This window comes from Phalacrocorax aristotelis, chromosome 7, assembly GCF_949628215.1.
Source record: "Phalacrocorax aristotelis chromosome 7, bGulAri2.1, whole genome shotgun sequence".
NCBI lineage: Eukaryota > Metazoa > Chordata > Aves > Suliformes > Phalacrocoracidae > Phalacrocorax > Phalacrocorax aristotelis.
Window position 1 is genome coordinate 165,364 of NC_134282.1, and position 21,230 is coordinate 186,593.

Below are 21,230 nucleotides of genomic sequence, written 5' to 3' on the forward strand. Positions count from 1 at the left end.
TGACTTTGTTGAGTGCGTTTTTCTTTTCAGTAGTCCTTTTGGAGCTCATCCCTGTCTCAGCATCTTGTCTTGTCAGAGCATGAAGTACATATGATCTGTATCCCGATGACATTTGCATGGGATGAATACATTTTCAGAAATAGTCCAGATCTGTGAGACTCCTGTCACCTTTGTGGTTTTAACAATCGTAACTCAATTTTATCGACTGACACACTTGTGAGAAAACTAATTAACTTTGAAATGCAGCCTCTCCTTGGGGAAAAAACGTGTTAGACACCAAATGAAACTGATTCAGAGCTCTGAACCACGATGGAGCCGATAGAGCTGTTGTGACTAAAACTAGTTGCTTTGGGGGAGTCAGAAAGGCTTCAAGACAAGAAGCGCCTCAACAACATTTACAACGCAGATGTCCAGAACCATAAAGATAAGGATGCTGCAGAACTACCAAACTCCTGCCAGAAGACCTCCTTTGCGTTACTGCAATGTCACCAAACTCCTGCCTGGAAACCACCTTGTGATCCCTGAGGTTCCACTCGGAAGCACCCAGGACAAACAGGCAACAGCCTCACCACTGCCACTGTTGTAAGGGGCCTCGGGCAAGGAGGCACTCAAGGACATCATCTTTGCAAGCCTGATGGGGAACCTCCTGAAGGGATGCAGACAACCTAGCAGCAGGCACCAGTCCAAACCAAGACAAAAGGAACTAAGGACACCTCCATCTAGAGAAGAGTCAGAACACTACTTGAAACCAACACACCTCACCCAGACAAGATTACTCCATGGGCCACCTCACAACCATATATGGAAGAAGGACTCAGCATTCATGGAAAGGACACAAAAAACCCACCCCTCCAACAAACCACTAGGGACCACCAGAGACCACCTGGTACCTCTGCAGGTGCTCCTAAGAGACTTAAAAACGCATGGGTAATTAAGATGCAAGTATTATAATTAGGTCCAGGAAATCTAATGCATATGTACAGAACTGAGCAATATAAGCTTTGTCCATCACAACAGCATCAGTTGCCATCGTGTTTCATTCATTACATTTCTACTGGCACCTATGTGCTCAAAAGTAAACTATACTGATGCCACAGATCACTAGAAATTTAGTTATGCCTATGAAAATAAAAGGCTATTTCCAACTTGCCCATAGGATTAGTAGGAACAAACAGAAGAGAAACACTTGACCCTAAAGAAGGTTAACAGGCAAGCTCTTAATTTATCACATGTGAGATTTCTTTCTTTTACTTGAAAGGAAGACATTTGTAACAACTGAGGAACCAGTCCAGGAACATGCTCTGCTGGAGTTCCAGCTCCTGCTTACTACAAGTCCCAGCTAATTCAAACTCCAGCACTGCACTGAAGCTCCAGTTGATTTCAGCTCCTTCTCCTTACAGCCTCCAGTCTGGGCTTTTGACAAGGTCCTAAGCTCATCGCTGTCATAACTTGGATATTCCCATTAAACATTATAGCTGTATGCCTGTCACGGTTTAACCCCAGCCAGCAACTAAGCACCACACAGCCACTCACTCGCTCCTCCCCCGGCTAGGATGGGGGAGAGACTCAGAGAAGTAAAACTCTGAAAACTCGTGGGTTGAGATAAAGGCAGTTTAACAGGTAAAGCAGAAGCCGTGCACACAAGCAAAGCAAAACAAGGAATTCACACGCTCCTTACCATCGGCAGGCAGGTGTTTGGCCCTCTCCAGGAAAGACGGGCTCCATCACATGTGACGGTTACTTGGGAAGACGAAGACCGTAACTCGGAACGTGCCCCACTTCCTTCCTTCTTCCCCCAGAGCTTTATATACTGAGCATGATGTCATATGGTGTGGAATATCCCTTCGGTCAGTTGGGGTCCAGTGCTCAGCTGTGCCCCCTCCCATCCCGGCTTCTTGTGCATCCAGCAGGGCACGGGAGGCTGGAGAAGTCCTCGACTAGTGTAAGCACCGCTTAGCAACAACCAAAAGATCTCCACGTTACCAACGCTTTTTTTAGCACAAGTCCAAAACATAGCCCCAACAAGCTACTACAAAGAAAACTACGTCTATGCCAGCTGAAACAAAGATGACAATATCAGATAAAGATGACTTAGTTCGTATGATTAATTAGTTAATAACTATCCTAAGCAGCACAGAAAGAAGAGCTGGACCCAAAGAGGGTGCACTGCACTGGATCCAAAAAGCACCCTTCCTCCAGGGACCCGCCTCAGGTGGCAAGTTCGCTCTGGTGCATGCCGGCCTCCCGAACTTCGGGGTCCAATGTGACCAGACCCCCACCTCCGGGGAGGGTCCTCGTACCCTGCCCAACCCCTGCTTTCCCCTGCAGCCCCCAATGCCCCCACACCACCCCCCCCAGCCTGCACAAGCAGCCAAACCAGCTTCTGCTTTTGGCCCCCAAACCAGCTCACTTTGGGACCGTTTCTGAGCCAAAAAGCCCAGCTGCTGAGCCTGTTCTCAAGTCCCAAAAATGCAGCACTTGACCACTGCTCCTCAGCCCAAAACCACACGACTTAGTCCCCTTGGTCAGGCCCTCAAAACGCACGACTCAACCTGTTTCAGGGTCCCGGCGTCAGCCACAGGAGCCTGGTCTCAAGGCCCAGGAACAGAAGAGCTGTGCTCTCCCCGTTCAGGGACCAAACCAGCTGAGCCTGGCTGCGTCCCGTCCCCCTCCGCAGTCCCCACGGGCAACGCTCAGGGGCGCGGAGAGCACAGCCACCCCACAGCCCTGCACCCCCACGGCCCACGCGGGCAGTCGGGGAGGCCTTGGGAACTGAACTGCACGGGCCCGGCCCCGCACCCCGGCAGGGCAGGCCAGCACCGGCCCGGCAGCGCTTTCTTCCTGCTCTCGCAGGCCTCGTTTCCCCGGCACTGCCGGGCCCGCACCCCAAACCCGTAGGGCCCCTGCACCGAGGGGGAATCCAGTGCGCTTGAGGGCCGGCTCGCTGCCTTCACGACAGGGCTTGCGGGTGGCCTAGGGCTACGCAGCACGCTTCAGGGGAGGTGCCGGAGCTGGGGGCAGGTGCACGGGGCAAGGGGGGGGCAAGGGGAGGCTGAGCGGGAGCTCCGGTGAGCCGGGGAGGCGGCCATCATCTGCGCCCTGGGCAGGGGGAAAAGGTCATCGTCCTCCTCCTTTCCCTCTTCCCTTCTGTCAGCTCCCGGGGAACCCACCGCTTCTCGGGGAGCGGCCGCACCTGGAAGCCCCCAGAAATGAACGCGAAGCCAACCCCAAAAACACACCTCGCATACCGTGCATGGCCCGGCCGCCCAGCACCCGAGCACCGGAAGACCGCGCCTCCCGCCACGCCCCGGCGAACCACGTGACACGGCCGGCAGCCACTCCGCCAGGACTACAGCTCCCGGCATGCTCTGCGGCACAAGACGGCCGCCCGGCAGCCGCGCCCCACAAGGACTACAGCTCCCGGCATGCTCTGCGGCACAACACGGCCGCACGGCCAGCCGGCAGCCACCACCCACACCACCACAGCTCCCGGCACGCCATGAGCCCGCCTTCCCCGCTCTCTGACCCTGCGGGGCACCGACCCGCCCGCCGATGCACCCGGAAGCCCCACCGAGCCCTCTGCACAGCCTCGCTCTCCCCACCACCCGCTCCGACCCGGCGCGCTGCCCCGCCACAACCCTCCTCGGGGCTTGACCCGGGAAGCAGCGGTCCATCACCCAGCCCTCGCTCACCTTCCCCCCCCCTACAGTCGCAGCCCACTGACGCTCGGCCGCAGCTCCGCTCCGCCCTCAGCTCACACTGGCCCCCCAGAGCAGGGCACCACCCCTTTTCCAGGGAGGAGCTGGCACCATCAGCCCCACTGCCCGCACCTGGGGCTCCTCCATCCAGACCCCGCCCACAGCTGAGGCGCAGCAGCAACGGGGCGCCCCCTCCCCTCACCCCCACAGTGCACCACCTCCTCCCCTGGGCTCCATCACAGCCCCTTGCCCCACGCAAAGGCAGCGCAAACGCAGCCCTGAGGGCAAAGGAGAGGGCAGGTGTTTGTGCAGGCGCGCACGTAACAAGTCCCAGGAGCGATTCGTGGCTCAGGGTCCCCAACGCTCCCCCTGCCCCAACGCCACCTCGGCCGCCGTTGCCGCAGCCGCACGGAGCTGGTGTTGGCTAGGATAGTGCTCATTTTCTCCACAGTAGCTAGGAAGGGATACGTTTTGGATTTATGCTCAAAACACCGTTAATAATGTAGAGACGTTTTCGTTCTTGCTGAGCACTGCTTCCACAGTCAGGGCCTCTTCTGGTTCTCTCAGTGCCCCACCAGCAAGTAGGCTGGGAGAGGACACAGCTGGGAAAGCTTTCCCAGCTAACTGACCAAAGGGATATTCCATGCCATTTGACATCATGCTATGCACACGCAGCTGGGGGAAGAAGGGGGAGTCCTTGGGGTGGGGGCGGGGTGCTACAGTATTTCTCTCCCTAAGTAACCGTTACACATGACAGAGCCCTGCTTTCCCAGAGGTGGCTCAACACCTGCCCGCCGAAAAGGAGGAGCGAATTAATTCCTTGCTTTGCTTCCACGCACAGCTTTTGCTTTACCCATTAAACAGTCTTGATCTCAACCCATGGTTTTTCTCACTTTTACCCTTCCAGCTCTCTCCCCCAGCCCACTGAGGGTGGAGCGAGCAAGCAGCTCCCTGGTGCAGAGTTGCCAGCTGGGGCTAAACCACGGCACGCGCTTGTCCTGGTTTGGCAGGGAACGGACCGTCCGTCGCCTGGCTCCTGGAGCGACGGGCTGCTGGGCAGAGGGGGAGGCCACCAAAGGTGAGGAGCAGGGCACAGGACAGTAGGAAGAGAGAAGAGAAGAGCGGCATTCGGCTGGACGGGGGCAGGGGGGCGTGTGTGCGTGTAGTGAGAAGGCACAAGGCAGGGAACAGGACGGCCAGAGGAGGACAGGGAGCCTGACGGAGGTGGAGATAAAAGCAGCAGAGAGAGAGAGAGAGAGAGAGAGAGAGAGGGGAAGAGAGGCAGCAGAAAGAGGGAAGAGCAGGACACAGACCAACAAAGAAGGAAGAGGAGCAGGCTGGAGACGCACAAAGAACCCGGGGCAGGCAGCACGACAGCGAGGGAGGAAAGAAGAATAGGGGCAGGAAGCTGGACCGAGCGCAATGGAGAAAGACAAGATGAGCGACAAGAACAGGGCAGAGAGGGAAGAATGAAGCCACGGGGACAGGGAGCCGAGACAGCCAACGACGGAGGGAAGGGGCCGGGGAGGGAACACCACAAAACAAACCATGGGGCTACGTGGTACAGAGCATGAGAAGGCAGAGAATTAAGAATTAGGGACAGGGAGCCAGAAAAACAACAACAAAAAAACACCCAAAACAAAAGGGAGATGGGGAGCAAAAGGAATCGCAACGCGTACCGAAAGAAGAGAGAAACAATTCTAAAATAGGGTCATGGGGAAGCCAGAGACAGCAAGATGGAGAAGGGACAAAAGCTACAGGCTACAGGGCAGACAGGGAAGAATTAATGAATAGACACAGAGAGCTGGGCAGAAAGAGATGGAGAAAGGCTGAAGATCACACGGCCAACAGGGAAGAGAGAAGAGAGGGAGGAATTTTAAAAACAGGGGCAAGAAGCCAGACAGAGGGAGAGAGAGGCAACAATAAAACGGGGACAAGCCACAGGGCGGCGAGGAGGGAATCGATGAATAAGAACAGGAGACCAAAGAGAACACAACGTAGAATGGAAAAAAGGAACAGCGGCCTAACAGGGAAGGAGGAATTAAAGATCAGGCACTGGGAGGCAGACAGAGACAAATGAAGAAACAAGTGGGGGGGGGGGGGGGGAACCAAAAAACCACAACAACAGCAATGGGCTACAAAGACAGACAGAGAGGGAAGAAATCAAACATAGCAGCAAGGAGCTGGACAGAGAGAGATGAGGACAAACAAATAGCACGGGTCTACGTGACAGAGAACGTGGAATTAGAACACAGAGAGGGGGAGCCGGACAGAGAGAGAGGCCGAGAGAAAAATCTAGACGCGCTACAGCGGGCAGAGGCAGGAATTAAAACCTAGGGACAGGGAGCTGGACAGAGAGAGACAGAGGTCACAGGAAACAGCGGCGGGTGCAGGAAGAACAGGAATTCATGAATAGGGAAAGGGAGCTGGACAGAGAAGAACTCAGAAAGGCAAGAACAGTAGCAGGGTACAGAGCAGACGAATTAAAAAGCGCGGCGGGAGCGTTGAGGCAGACAGAGAGATTAAGAAAAAAGTCACGGGCTACGTGGCAAAGCAGGAGGAACTCAGAAACGGGGATGGCAACCATGGAAGAGTGAGTTGGTGAAGGATAACAGGTATTCAAAGTGAGGGACGGGGAGCTGGGAAAAGCGGGAGGCAGAGAAAAACAGAATCACAGAGAGAATCACACAAAGCCAAAAAAGAAGAAACTGAACAACAGGAACAGGTGTAACCAAAGCGATGAAATCAAGCAACCAGAGACGGTGTTCCATTACGGGAACATGGAGCGTACGAATCAGTGTATCTGTCGATCTGCATTTTAGTCCCTAGGCGATCGTTAATGTCAACAGAACAACAGACAGCGTGCTTCTGTCAGGAAAGGATGACAAAACGCGGTTTCGTGTAGCGGACTGAGAAAACTAGCCAAGACTGCCAAGATTAAGAGCCAAGAAGGTAAAAGGCAATTCTGGCAGGGGGAGATCGCGACCACCGACTCACGGACCACCACCGAGCCTGCGCAGTAATTTACATACGGAACGAGCAAGTTTGTACCGATCAGTAGACAGGACAATAATGAATATGTATGAATACGTAAAATTTTGATCTACAAATTGTACGGGAAAGGTGTGCGAGGTACGCACGCCAGGAGGAGCGATCCCCCGTGCGTCTGGCACCGTGAATAAAGAACGCCTGCTCTTTAATACTAAATTGGCGTTGAGGAGTTGTTTCCGATTTTACCGCGTTTTTCGGTAACACAGGGAGTCAGACCAAGAGAGCCAGAGAAAGACAAAACACCGACAGGCTACAGGACAGAGCAGGAGGAATAAAAAAATAAAAACGGAGCCAGAGCCAGGCAGAGAGAGGCGGAGAAAGAAAAAGTAGCCACAGGCTACAGGACAGAGAGAGGGAGGACTGAAAAGACGGGGAGGCAGGGAGCCACTCAGAGCGAGAGCGAGATGGAGAAAGAAGGTGCGGGGGGGCGCAAAAAAAAAAAAAAAATAAAATTTTTGCAGCAGGTAAGGAAAGAGAGGGGGCCAGGGGAGAGACAGGGAGGGCCCAGGATGCACAAGAGAGGCAACGGGGCCCCAGTGGCCCAGGACTCACCGCGACTCTCGCTCTCAGCGCTGCTGGCGCAATTTAGCCGTTCAGATGCTTCTTTCCCCTCCTCTCCTCCCTGCCTCTTCTGCAGCTCCAGACTCTAGGCCGTCCTCCACCTAAAGAGAATACATGGGTGTCTTACAGCTCTTACGAGATGAGGCTTCCTACGCACGTAGCCTAGCTCGCTCGTGCCGGAGCTGGGGGCAGGCACACGGGGCAAGGGGGGCCATGGGAGGCTGAGGGGGAGCTCTGGTGAGCTGGGAGTCAGCTATCTTCTGCGCCCTGGGCAGGGGGAAAAGGTCATCATCCTCCTCCTCCTCCTCCTTTCCCTCTTCCCTTCTATCAGCTCCCGGGGAACTCCTGGGGCTGCCCTCACCCGCTCGCCTTTAGCATAGCAGAAGCCTGCCTCGGCAGGTGGTTTGAAGCTTCCCATCCCACCAGCCCCAGTAGTGCAGGCACACAAGGAGACACCCCTGCACCCACCAAAGGGGCTCGCTCACCTCGCCGGCACCCCTAGGCCTCACCCAACACAGGGAATCGTGTCCAACACACCACCACGCTGCAGCAGGAGCGGAGGAGGCCTTTCCTTACCAGGAAGCAGCAACGAGCACGGCGGCGTCACCTCGCAGGCACCGCAGCATCGCAGGGCTGTTACCTGCGGAGAGAACAATGCGGATCACAGGGACGCCACCGCGCGTGCGCAGCTCCCGGGCTCAGTACCCAATTCTGGTCGCTGGGCAGCAGCATTATCTGAGTTACTCTTCTCGATTAATACCATCCAGAAACCGTAACTTGGCTGCATGCACAGAGCTTCTACTCCTCTGCACCTTTCCCCCTCGCAGCCCCAGCAGCACCGTTCATTGCCTCCGCACCAAACAGCCAAGTGTCTCGAGCATTTCAGTCCTTTCCCCTTGACTGCTTAAAAAAATCTGGTGCTTGCTACTGTCCATGCCACTGCCCCCCCCCCCATGCCCGAGGGAGGAGAAGCAGCACAGCAAGCCTGGGGAACAAGGTTGGGTTCCCCACCCCCACAGAATAAGCCCCAGGAACTGCTTGTAGGCAAATGGCATCAGGGTTGTGATAGGGTTTTGTTTTGGTTTTATTTTTTTCCCCTGCCTTCTTTACATAATGTAATAATTGGGGTTGCTTTTCCAAACTACTGAGTTCTGTGGGGACTTTTTGTGCTTTTGCCCTACAAAAAATGGTCATTTTCACTTTCGGTTTTGTGCATGAGAATGGTTGGTAGGTGCTTTTAGGTGGTTGTTCCTTCCCCACCACCCCCCTTTTTTTTCCTTTCCAGCTGCACAAATCCAGCTGGAGTTGGCTTTCCCAGAAGCCCCAAGTTGTTTTCTTTCCACCAGAATTCTTTCTGTTTTTTTCACCCCACATTGCAGACCCAGAGTCAGGGGGTTTGAGGTATTTTTGTGCCCAGGCAGCAGCTCCCAGGCTGCATAAGCAGTCCCACGGGGGGAAGTCCCCATTTGAGGGAATCGGCCCCAAATTGGGATGGGAAAGTGAAGAGAAGGAAAAAAAACCCTGAATAACCTGAAAAAGAACACCTACTCCAGCCCACCAAGCACCGGTCACCTTGCCTGACTCACCTCCAGGGCCCAGATCACGCTCGGCTCATCGCTTAGCACCCTCAGATCACAAAATAAAAAAAGAGTAAAACCCATAATGGAGGCCTATAGCCATCAGTCACATCTTCCCTCCAGTACTACACACAGACTCACCTTCTTACAGCACTCCCCTGGGCTCTCCTCCGTTGCCCTGCACAACTCATCCATCTGCACCTGGAAAAACAGTGTTACTGAACAAGTCACCTGGAGGCACAGCAACAGCTTAACTATTCCACAGCTCTTGCGCCCACGTAGGAATACCGTCAAGAGCCCAACTACAGCCTGCCGTTAAAGGAAATGCATTAAATCAAACGTTAAGCCCTCGCACGTACAAGCCGGAACAGCAAAAACATGGCACGCTCGCGCACCCAGGGCGCAGCCCGACGGAGGTCCATGCGCACCTCGCCGTTTTGATGCAGAGCCACCCAGCATCCCTGCGAGCACAGCTGCAGGCACAACAGCAGTTTCACCTACACCCATTTCAGTGCGCAGCGCTTCTGAAGCTTTAAACTGAAAGCCATACCTTGACGCTTGGCCACACTAGAAGCGAGCCATAGCTAGGACTCCACAGAAACACAGCAACACAAATTGCACACCCACAGCGGCGACAGCCTCGCAGCTATTTAGACCAGGAACAACAGAGAAAAGTAAAACGGCTTCATCACCCGCACAGGAAAAGCAGCAGACGGAGACAAAGGGTCAGCATTCATAGCCCTCACAGAACACAGGCGTTCTCTCTCCTTCCATTCCTAAACCCATCCCTTAGGTCTAAATATCGCAGCCCTGCTGTAGCAATATCGAGAGCGGGGAACAAGAGCCCTGCCGCTGGCCGTTTGTGCGGCAGGACACAAAAACAGAGGGACATGTTTTGCCACACACAACCCTGAATCTCCTGAAAATTTATGTTTACCAATCAAGAGAAACTGGGCTAAACTGTTTCCAAGGGCAGCCTACAAAACTCGGCACACAATGCTGAGTACTGATGTACTGTCCAAAGAGAAAATTAATTCCTATAAGCCTTCAAGAACTACACCACACCATTGACCCCAGCGCCACACTCTGTAACAATGAAAATAAGGAACAAATTGTTTCCAAGGAGCTGCAGCAGATGGATCACCTTTTTCTTTACTGCTCTCCTGCCCTTTGTTATCCAAACCGATAGGCTTCACCACCGGGCAGAAAATAGCTGCCTAGATTTACATGGACAACCAGAAACAATCAAGCCACCCAGGAAAAAGTTCACAGCAGAGGTATAACACATCAGCAGCTAAAATATTTGTTACGCAGGCACGGCTAGGCACTAACCAAAGGCTTTCCAACACTGGAGGTCTAGAACAGGTAGACATTAGCACAGAAGCACAAGGGGCTCTGTCACCCTGCACAAATCTCCCCCTGCCTACACACGCACACGTTCAGAACGCCCGACTGAGACGTTTGCCACAGTCATGAGACTCACGACAGGATAACACGACATGACACACGAGGTGGGCTCAAAGTTTTAAGGCAGGAAATACATCCCCCGCCGCCCCCCCCCGAGATCTTTCAGGCTCCAGACCTGCCATCTCCCCGCACCAAACCTACCCTGCCAAAGGGTTTCAGGTGGCCCAAAACACTGTACACAGAAAATAACCGGGGAGAGACCTGCATTGTGGGGAAGCGAACGATGCCCGACCAGGGCTTCTCTGCGGGGCACGGAGCCCCCCGGCCCGGCCTCGGGCCCGCCCCGCACGGAGACCCCGCTGCCCGAACTCACTCACCGGCGTTCTCCGGCCCCCGGCCACGGCCGCGCTGCTCTCTCAGGCGGCTGCCGCAGGCGAGGCTCGGGCACCGCCAGGCCTCCAGGAGTCCCGAGGGGCTGCCGGCCACCGCAGGGGATGGCTGCCGGCGGCCGGACCGCCGCGGAGCTCCCCGCCCAGCTCCGAGCAGTCTCCGCCGGCCGCGGGCTTCCCACGCCGGGCCGCAGAGGGGCCCCGGCACCGCACAGGGACGCCTCGCGACCCGGCCGCCCCACGCACCGGCGCTTCGGCCTCCACACGCACCGCTCCCGCCCCCGCTCCGCCACGCCGCGCTCGCGCCACCGGAAGCCCGAGCCCCGCGCCGCGGCCCTTAAAGGGCGGCCGGAAGGACCGGCCCCCACCGGCCCCTCCCCCGCGCCGGACCGCCCCCGCGCCCAGTCGTGGAGCGCCAGCGCCCCCTGCTGGCCGGGCCGCGCTCAGCTCGCGAGGGCGCCGAGGGCCGGGCGGGGCGGGACGCGCCGGCTCGGGGCCAGCTCCTTATCGGGGCGAGCGGGCGAGCGGGAAACCCCTGCGGGCCCCGGTCACGGCCGGGCAGAGCCGCGCGCCCTCCGAGAGCGGCTGAACGGGTCTGCCGCTCGTGACACATACCGAGCCGTCCGCGACGGGAGCGAGCAGAGGAGGAAGGGGCCGGCGGCCGCGGGCCCCTGGCCGCAGGCACGGCGGGGGGGGGGGCTGGGGCCCGTGGGGCCGCCCTGCTGACACGGAAGTCACGGACACTGCACACGACCAATATGATCAAGCAAATGCCAGTTTATTACAGGTGTGAGAAACTGAACTAAGGTATTGTTTATTAAGACTTATGTTAAAGCTCAATGTAAAGCATGCGAAGAATACCTCCCAGGCGTGCTTATGCAAGATAACCATCAGATGTCCAAACTTATCGACAGAGATAAGACAAGCAACCCCATATCACCAGGAAGCAGGAAACGACCCCCTAACAACAACTGAAGCATGCGAAAAGTACCTCCACTATCTCATTGAACATGGAAGTAAAGATGTATAAAGAGAGACTGTTTGAACTGCTCAGTACGGCAGTTGGCGGAGCGCAGACTCCCCTGCCGTCCAGCGCTGTATTTGCTCATATTCTACTTGCTACAATTAATAAAATTCTAATTGGATTATGATCCATTGTGGTCTCAATTTATGACAATTTGGTGCCGTGACTCGGATAAGGAACGGTGAGCTTCTGTCCTCCGGGGAGGCGCCCCGCGGCAATCCGCGGCCCCGCGACCGACAGCTTACCTCAACCTTACCGACGAACCTAAATTCTAGAATGATGAGCAAAGGAGAAACCGGTAAAATCCCATAAAAATTCTGTGCACGGGAGTCCGGACGAAGACGCAGGGCGCGTAAGTATATGGCAAATTTGTTCGCGGGTTTACCGTTCGGGCGGGATTGGGTTTCCTGGAATATAACGAGTGAGAGGTTCGCTATATTGAACCAGGCGAGTGCGGACCCTTAAGTACTGCGTTTCCCATCTCCCGCGAGGGACTGGGCCAGGAACAAGGGGAACGAGTGAGTGCGCGCTTGTGGATATTCCAGAAGATGGGGGCGAAGGGCAGCAAGCCTTCGACTCCCATGGGAAAGGTACCCACTGTACCTAAGAATACCCCTCTGGCATATATCCTAGACAATTGGAGATATTTCCCTGGAACCCTAGGGAAAGATAAACAGAAAATGATAAAATATTGTACTAGGATATGGGGAGGGAAGAAGATTTCTAAAGATGACGTTTGGCCAGTCTATGGGTCAGAAGAGGATTGGGTCAGACAACAATTAAACCTCTGGGTTAACAATAAAAAACCCCTTAACCCAGAAGAGAGTCAGTATGCGGAAGTGTGGCTAGAAAGACCGAGAGCTAGACTTTATCCACTGAATGAAGTAAAAACTGAACAAAAGAAAAAGAAGGAAGAGTTAGACGAAACCCTTCTAAGCCCCCCTCCCTATATTTCTCCTCCTGCTCCCGCAGCCCCTTCAGAGGTCCCCAGAGCACCCACTCCCCCACCAGAATCGGAACAAGGGTCTCCCCCTCCTCCTAGACGCGTAACTAGGAGTCAAAAAGGGGCAGCTCAGATGTATCCTTTAAGGGAAATGCCCATGGGGGGACCCCAACCTGTGATTGGATATATTTTTGTGCCCCTAAGTTCGGCTGACCTACGAGATTTTAAAAGAACCGAGATGGGAAACCTAATTGAAGACCCACTCGGAGTGGCAGAAAGATTAGATCAATTTTTGGGACCAAATCTTTATACTTGGGATGAGATGCAATCTATCCTTGGTCAATTATTTACTACCGAGGAAAGAGATATGATCAGGCGAGCAGGAATGAGACTGTGGGATGCTCAGCATGCCCAGGGACCCCAAGCAGATATTAAATGGCCACTCCAAAGACCTAATTGGGATAATCAGGATCCGGTGCATAGAACTCATATGCAGGACCTGAGAACTATAGTAATTCAAGGGATTAGAGAAGCAGTACCCCGTGGCCAGAATATCAATAAAGCATTTAATGAAATACAAAAGAAAGATGAGAGCCCTACTGAGTGGCTGGAACGACTGAGGAAAGCCCTTCAGCTGTATTCTGGGGTAAATCCAGACAACCCTTTAGGGCAAGCGCTCCTCAAAACTCAGTTTGTGGCAAAATCATGGGAAGATATCAGAAAGAAGATTGAAAAGTTAGAGGACTGGCAGAATAGAGGGTTGGATGAATTATTGAGGGAAGCTCAGAAAGTCTACGTAAGGCGGGAAGAAGAGAGCAGCAAGCGACAAGTAAAAATGATGGTAGCAGCAGTCAGAGAGGATCGCAAAGGGCGGACTGGTGAACACAGATCTGCTGGAACGAAACAAGGGAACGTGGTAGTAAAGAAGGAACAGAGATGTTGTTTTTACTGTGGAAAGAAGGGACATATAAAGACGAATTGCAGAGAAAGGATCAGGGATGAGGAAATATTAAAAACGGAATAGGAGAGTCAGGGGCTCTATATCTTAGGGGACCGGGGTCATCATGAGCCCTTGATAAAATTAAAAATAGGTCCCCATAAACAAGAGTTCACCTTTTTAGTAGACACTGGGGCTGAGAAATCGACTATTAGGCAAATACCTGAGGGATGTAAAGTTTCCCCTGAAAAGGTACAAGTAATTGGGGCAAAAGGAGAACCCTTTAAAGTAAGCAAAATCAAAAATGTGGTATTCGAAACTGAAAATAAATTTGGAATGGGTGAACTCTTGCTCGTCCCTGAAGCAGAATTTAATCTGTTAGGACGAGATTTAATTGTTGAATTGCAATTAGAAATTAAAGTAAAAAATCAAGAGCTAACGGTGTCTGCTTATCCTTTGACCGTAGATGATCAAAAACAAATTAACCCCGATGTCTGGTACTCTCCGGATACAATAAGTAAACTGGAAATCCCACCGATTAAAATTCAAATTTCCGAACCCCACATACCTGTGAGGATAAGGCAATATCCCATATCCCTAGAAGGACGGAGAGGATTGAAACCAGAAATTGATCGATTATTAGCACAAGGAATCTTAGAGCCTTGTATGTCACCCTTTAACACTCCCATTTTGCCTGTAAGGAAGCCAAATGGGAAATATCGGCTCGTACATGATTTAAGGGAAATAAACAAAAGAACTATCACCCGGTTCCCTGTAGTAGCAAATCCATACACACTGCTAAGCAAGCTAGGACCCCATAACTCCTGGTATAGTGTGGTTGATTTAAAGGATGCCTTTTGGGCCTGTCCACTGGCAGAAGAATGCCGTGATTATTTTGCCTTTGAATGGGAAGACATAGAGACAGGCCGCAGACAGCAATTGAGATGGACCGTGCTCCCCCAAGGGTTCACTGAGTCCCCTAACCTGTTTGGACAGGCCCTGGAAGAGATCTTAAAAGAATACCAGGTACAAACGGGAAATGTGCTGTTACAGTATGTAGATGATCTACTCATAGCAGGGAATAATAAGAAGGATGTAAGAAAAGAAACCATTCGACTTCTAAACTTTTTTGCACAACAGGGACTACGGGTATCACAAGAAAAGTTACAATTTGTGGAGGAAAAAGTGAAATATTTGGGGCATTATTTGTTTAACGGCAAGAAGATATTGGATCCGGAGCGCATTAAGGGAATTCTGGAATTACCTATGCCTGTCACTAAGAGGCAAATTCGACAAGCATTAGGGCTATTTGGGTATTGTAGACAATGGATAGAGAATTACAGCTTTAAAGTTAAATTCTTGTATGAACAACTGTCTAAAGACAAAATACCCAAGTGGACCCCTCAGGATCAAGATCAGTTTATCAGCCTCAAAAGGGAGTTAAGTCAAGCACCGGTTTTAAGCCTCCCAGATCTAAAGCGGCCATTCCATTTATTCGTTAACATACATGAAGGAACAGCATTCGGAGTATTAACTCAGGAATGGGCGGGACAAAAGAAACCAGTAGCATACTTATCAAAGCTGTTGGATCCTGTGAGCAGGGGTTGGCCAAGTTGTTTACAAATCGTTGTTGCTGCTGCCTTATTACTTGAAGAAACGAATCGTATTACCTTCAATGGGGAAGTTGTCCTATATGCGCCTCATAACATAAGGGGGGTGCTTCAACAAAAAGCAGAAAAATGGCTTACAGATAGCCGACTACTAAAGTATGAGGGAATACTCATAGAATCTCCAAAACTGTCCCTAAGGACTGTCGGAGCGGTTAACCCTGCAGAATTTTTATACCCAGGGGAAAGTACTGAGTTAATACACGATTGTCTTCAAACGATTGAACAACAAACACGAATTCGACCAGATCTAGAAGAAGAGGAATTACAACATGGAGAAATAATTTTTATAGATGGGTCATCTCGAATAGTGGAAGGTAAACGATTGTCAGGGTATGCCATCATTAAGTTGGATAAAGGAGAATTTAGGACAATAGAATCGGGCCCCCTGAGTGCCAGCTGGTCGGCTCAAGCCTGTGAGCTGTACGCATTGTGGAAAGCCTTAGTGTCACTGAAGGGAAAGGATGGAACTATATATACAGACTCACGCTATGCGTTCGGAGTAGTACATACCTTTGGGAAAATATGGGAGGAGAGAGGATTTGTTAACTCACAGGGAAAAGAACTGATACACCCAGAATTAATTCGGCGAGTTCTGGGGGCATTGAAAATACCAAATAAAATAGCAGTTGTACATATAAAGGGACACCAGCGAGGCACGAGTTATCAAGTTAGAGGAAATAATGCAGCTGATACAGAAGCAAAACGAGTAGCAGGCAATTATAGTACGATTTTGACTATGCAGCAAGTACCTGTTAGTAATAATTTGAGTTTTGAGTCTGCAGAAAAGGAAAAACTAGAACAAATGGGAGCTAAGGAACAAGATGGTAAGTACATATTGCCAGATGGGAGAGAAGTCTTGCCGAAGGGCATAGCACTCGAAATCTTTTCAAAAATACACAGTAAAACACACTGGGGAACCCAGGCGTTAGTTGATCATTTCAATCAACAGTTTGCCTGTATAAGCGTATATAACATAGCAAAGGCAGTCACTGCAGCCTGCGAGACCTGTCAAAAGGTTAATCGAAACAACATGAGACGAAAACCTCTTGGAGGACGTTCCCCAGCATACAGACCTTTCTCACACATACAAGTGGATTTTACTGAACTACCCAGGGTAGGGCGTTACAAATATTTATTAGTGATGGTGGATCATTTAACACATTATGTTGAGGCTTTTCCTACCTCTAAAGCAACTGCTAACCAAGTTACTAAGGTATTACTTGAACATATTATATCTCGATATGGAGTACCCGATGTAATCGATTCAGACAGAGGAACACACTTTGTGTCAAAAATTGTTAGAAATCTAACAGGAAGTTTAGGTATTAAGTGGGAATATCATACGCCATGGCATCCACAAAGTTCGGGAAAAGTTGAAAGGATGAACGGAGAAATCAAAACTATTTTGACTAAATTAATGATAGAAACCAAATTATCATGGGTTAAGTGCCTACCCATGGCACTATTAATTCTCAGAACCAGGCCCCGAGCAGATGTAGGGATATCAGCGTTTGAACTGGTGTATGGAATGCCCTATAGAATCGAAAGTCCACAAACAAATGTTTTAATTCGAGATCATGTGATTAATGAATATGTTTCACAATTAGCAGAACATCGTAACAAGCTTTGGGAACATGGACTAATTGTGCAACGACCCCCATTGGACTTAAAAATTCACAATTTTAAACCTGGGGACTGGATATTAGTTAAAACGTGGAAAGAAGAAACCCTAAAACCCAATTGGGAGGGACCTTATCTTGTTTTGCTTACAACAGAAACAGCTGTCCGGACTGCTGAGCGTGGATGGACTCATGCCAGTCGCATTAAAGGCCCAGTGACGAGACCCCACTGGAAAGTAATCAGTACTCCAGGTGACACCAAGATAACTCTGAAAAGATAACGTAATGATAAGAACTTTAGTTGATTATTTTGCCGCATTACCTTTTGGTATAAAGTGTATATTGCTGTTTATATTTGCTATAATTATCTTTTTTAATCTATTATATATGGAAGCGTACGAAGTGTGTTGAAGGAAATTGCTAAACTTATGTAGTAACACAATATTGAATATAGAGGAAAAGCTAATAAGCACTTTAGATATACAAATTAGATGCAATCATTTGAACTGCGATTGTTATCCATTTGCTCGTTGCAAGTGTAAGGTATGCCAGGATAAATGGTGGACACACTGTGAATATGGATACCCTCCGATAGGAGTTTGCACACAGTGTTGGAAAATCCAAAGAACTCTCACTGAGTGGAAATTAAAAACAATTAGAGTCGGAACAAGAAATTATTCGAGGATCCCATGAATGGTGGAAAGTTTTGCCAAAGGAATAAACCCTTAGTATTATTGTTACCATTCCAACGAATCAATCCCCTTTGTGGTTGAAATTTTGGCTACAAAGTGCAGAAGGGAAGTACTAGCTGTGTCTTGCTTAGTCTCATTAGTTAAAGCTGCAAAGTGGGAGGCCTATATAAACAGGCAGAAAGCCTGAAACAGCTGTTCTCCTGAAGATTTCCCTTGCTGCCAAGAAGATGGTACACCCCGTGGCTCGAAGCAACCGAGTCGACGGGCGAGGCAGAGGAGGAACAAACTGTGGAGAAAAGAACCAGAACAATGAGGCGCAAGAGCAGCTATGGTCGAACTTCCCCAAGACTGGTAAAAGTGTACTTAAATTGGAAAAATTGACAGACACCCTTTTTCCTGGTATATCGTTAGTTTTATTATCGATAATAGCCCAAACAAATGGAAAAGGAAACCCTCATGAACCCATGAATTGGACAATAACAAACATACAATATCCAAATAAGCCAATCCAAGCACAAATTATGGAGGGGGGAACAGTTAGTTTCAATATAAGTTTGCGTTACTTAATCGATGGAGAAATGGATAAGAATTGCAAGCCAATTTATATATGCCCAGCATCGAACCCTGGTAAATCATATTGTAATCGTCCAGACCATTATTATTGTGCATACTGGGGATGCGAAACATGGGCCTCTGAATGGTCTGCATCTGGAGATCAAAATCTAGAAATCAAATGGTCACCACAAATATGTCAAAAGAGAAATTGGAGCTACACAGATAGTTACTATAATGGTACATGTAATCATAAAGATATTGGATGTACAGGCATTAATATAACCATAAAAGATCCTAGTCAGGACTTCTGGCTTGTAGGAAAATTTTGGGGAATTAGATATTACGAACAAGGTGTAGATAGAGGGGGTATTTTTCAAATTATGAAGAAACCGATGCCCCACGATCCTTTGCCAATAGGACCAAATCTGGTCCTGAATCCGCTCACTTCCTCTGAAGAAAAGATGGCCCCCGTAATTGTCATAACCCCTTCCTCAGGCTCTCCTTCGAAAACAACTAATGATGCTGTGACTGAATTCTCTTTATCCAGAGATCTAGAGTTGTCAGAACCCAAGGACCCCTTATGGAATCTAATGCAAGCCTCTTATCGTGCCCTTAATGAAAGCAAACCAAATTTAACTGAAGAATGCTGGTTATGTTATAATATTAGACCACCATATTTTGAGGCAGTTGGAAAACCAGGTATGATTCGATGGTCTAATGGTTTAAACCCACAAGAATGTCAATGGGATGACCAGAAGAATCATACGCAAGGAATTACTATTCAATTAGTAACGGGTCAGGGAAAATGTATAGGCACAGTGCCCGAAAAGTATCAGCCTTTGTGCAGCCGAATAGTCACTAACACCAATATAGAGAAACACAAAAATAAAAAGGACAAATGGGCTATCCCGACACCAGGAGCTAAATGGGTTTGTTCAGACATCGGAATAACGCCTTGCCTATCCTTGAACGTGTTTAATGAATCTCAGTTTTGCATACAGGTGATTATTGTTCCTCGCCTAATCTATCACACCTCTGAGGAGGTGCTACGCCACTTTGAAGGAAACCTGAATAGACAAAAACGAGAGCCAATTACGGCAGTAACCCTAGCTACACTGCTGATAGCGGGTGGAGTTGGAGCAAGTACAGGCATAGCCTCCCTGGTAAAAGGTCAGGAGTTGCAAAATTTGCAGATGGCTGTAGATGAGGATTTAGCAAAAATAGAGCAATCTATTCAAAATTTAGCCACTTCAGTAAAATCTTTATCAGAAGTGGTGCTGCAAAATAGGAGAGGATTAGACCTATTGTTCTTAAAGGAAGGAGGGTTATGCGTAGCTCTCAATGAAGAATGTTGTTCGTTTGCTGACCATACGGGAGTAGTCCAAGACACCATGTCTGAACTCCGGAAAAGGTTAGAACAACGTAAAAAAGATCGTGAAGCGGGCAAGTTATGGTATGAAAGCTGGTTTAATGTTTCACCTTGGCTAACCACTTTGTTGTCTGCTTTAGCAGGACCGCTTATTATGTTGATTCTGGGACTTATATTTGGACCTTGTATATTACGCTGTATTTTACATTTTATTAAAGAACGGTTTGACCCAGCTAAATTGCTTATTTTGACTACAAGGTCTGAAGCAAAATATAAGAGTGTATCTATTAATGAAGATGACGATTGTTGTGAATGCATTATGCCACATAAGAACTATGATTGTAATTGTGAGATATTACCTTGTGAGTGTTATGATAAATGTCGGAATTGTGGAAGAAGATTTGCCTGCAGTGCCGAAAATGAAAGTAGTGTCTAATAAACAATAATAGGATAAAAAGAAAAAGGGGGGATTGTGAGAAACTGAACTAAGGTATTGTTTATTAAGACTTATGTTAAAGCTCAATGTAAAGCATGCGAAGAATACCTCCCAGGCGTGCTTATGCAAGATAACCATCAGATGTCCAAACTTATCGACAGAGATAAGACAAGCAACCCCATATCACCAGGAAGCAGGAAACGACCCCCTAACAACAACTGAAGCATGCGAAAAGTACCTCCACTATCTCATTGAACATGGAAGTAAAGATGTATAAAGAGAGACTGTTTGAACTGCTCAGTACGGCAGTTGGCGGAGCGCAGACTCCCCTGCCGTCCAGCGCTGTATTTGCTCATATTCTACTTGCTACAATTAATAAAATTCTAATTGGATTATGATCCATTGTGGTCTCAATTTATGACACAGGCACAATGCGGTTAATATAGCTCTGCAACCACCTTATCACACACAAGCCTCTACTGTTTATTATATAGAAGCCTGTTACTAGTTGGTCAGCACGGCCTTGGGCTTTATCCCAAGGATAGCTACTAGCAGCATCGGCAACTCCCACCTTGTTTTGCTACGCTGTAACGAGACACTCCTGCCGGTGGTATGGGATGCGGCCCCTGTTGACAGAGTAGCACCTGTGGCCGATCTTGGAATGCAATTTCTCAGGAAGACGTAATGCCATCCCATACGTTCCCACAGTAAGCTCGTACCATGCCGCTTTGTAAGCCTTGGGAAATACAAAATCACAGCTGTTATTAATAGCTACATACATTGGTTTTAACTCGCAACATCCTTGAGGCCTTCTTGTTCCCAGGCCGATTAAGCCCGCGCAGTCCGAGCCTGGATTGTTCACTACGTGTCCTTTGCTTTCCAGATATCCCACACCGCCCTGCTGGGTCACTGCCCTGCGCCGCACCGCGCTGGGGGCTGGGGCCCAACCGGCACCGGGGGACTGGGGGCAGCCACGAGCAGGGGGCCTGAGCTTAGCCACGGCCTGCAGGACACCCCGAAGCATGAGATGCTGCAAGGCCAAGGTGGTCCTTGGCAATGGGGGCGCCTGGGCTTGGCCTCTGCCTTACCCGTCCTGGGTCTGCGTGGCATTCTAGGGAAATGGTGTTTTCCTTGTGCGGAAGGTGGGCTGGCCGTTCGGCCGTGCCCCGGCCGTTACCGATACTGCCAAAGGCGCTCGCACGCTCTGTCCCATTACTGCTGCGGTACCGCGCCGTAGCAGAAAGAAGAGGTGGTGTGTTTTCTCACAAAAAGCCTCCTATGGTCGGTTGAAGAAATAACCTC

The 21,230-nt window shown here is 50.1% G+C and overlaps 2 long non-coding RNA genes across 4 annotated transcripts in view; one reads left to right on the forward strand and one right to left on the reverse strand.

Moving 5' to 3' along the window:
* Window positions 1-9,171, reverse strand: part of LOC142059581 (uncharacterized) — a 40,337-nt gene extending 31,166 nt beyond the window's left edge. The window contains exons 1-3 of the long non-coding RNA XR_012661419.1: window positions 9,029-9,171; window positions 7,796-7,950; window positions 7,302-7,411 (exon numbers count right to left, since the gene is read on the reverse strand). This is a non-coding gene — a long non-coding RNA (uncharacterized LOC142059581). The remainder of the gene's footprint in view (window positions 1-7,301; window positions 7,412-7,795; window positions 7,951-9,028) is intronic.
* Window positions 9,172-11,529: 2,358 nt separating this feature from the next.
* On the forward strand, window positions 11,530-20,326 carry LOC142059583 (uncharacterized). Of its 3 annotated transcripts, none has more exons than XR_012661428.1 (2): window positions 11,530-12,059; window positions 12,680-20,326. It is a non-coding gene; the product is annotated as an uncharacterized LOC142059583 (long non-coding RNA). The 3 variants fall into 3 exon arrangements; XR_012661427.1 differs by having other exon boundaries at window positions 17,033-20,326; XR_012661429.1 differs by lacking the exon at window positions 11,530-12,059 and having other exon boundaries at window positions 12,080-16,081; window positions 17,033-20,326.
* Window positions 20,327-21,230: the final 904 nt, after the last annotated feature.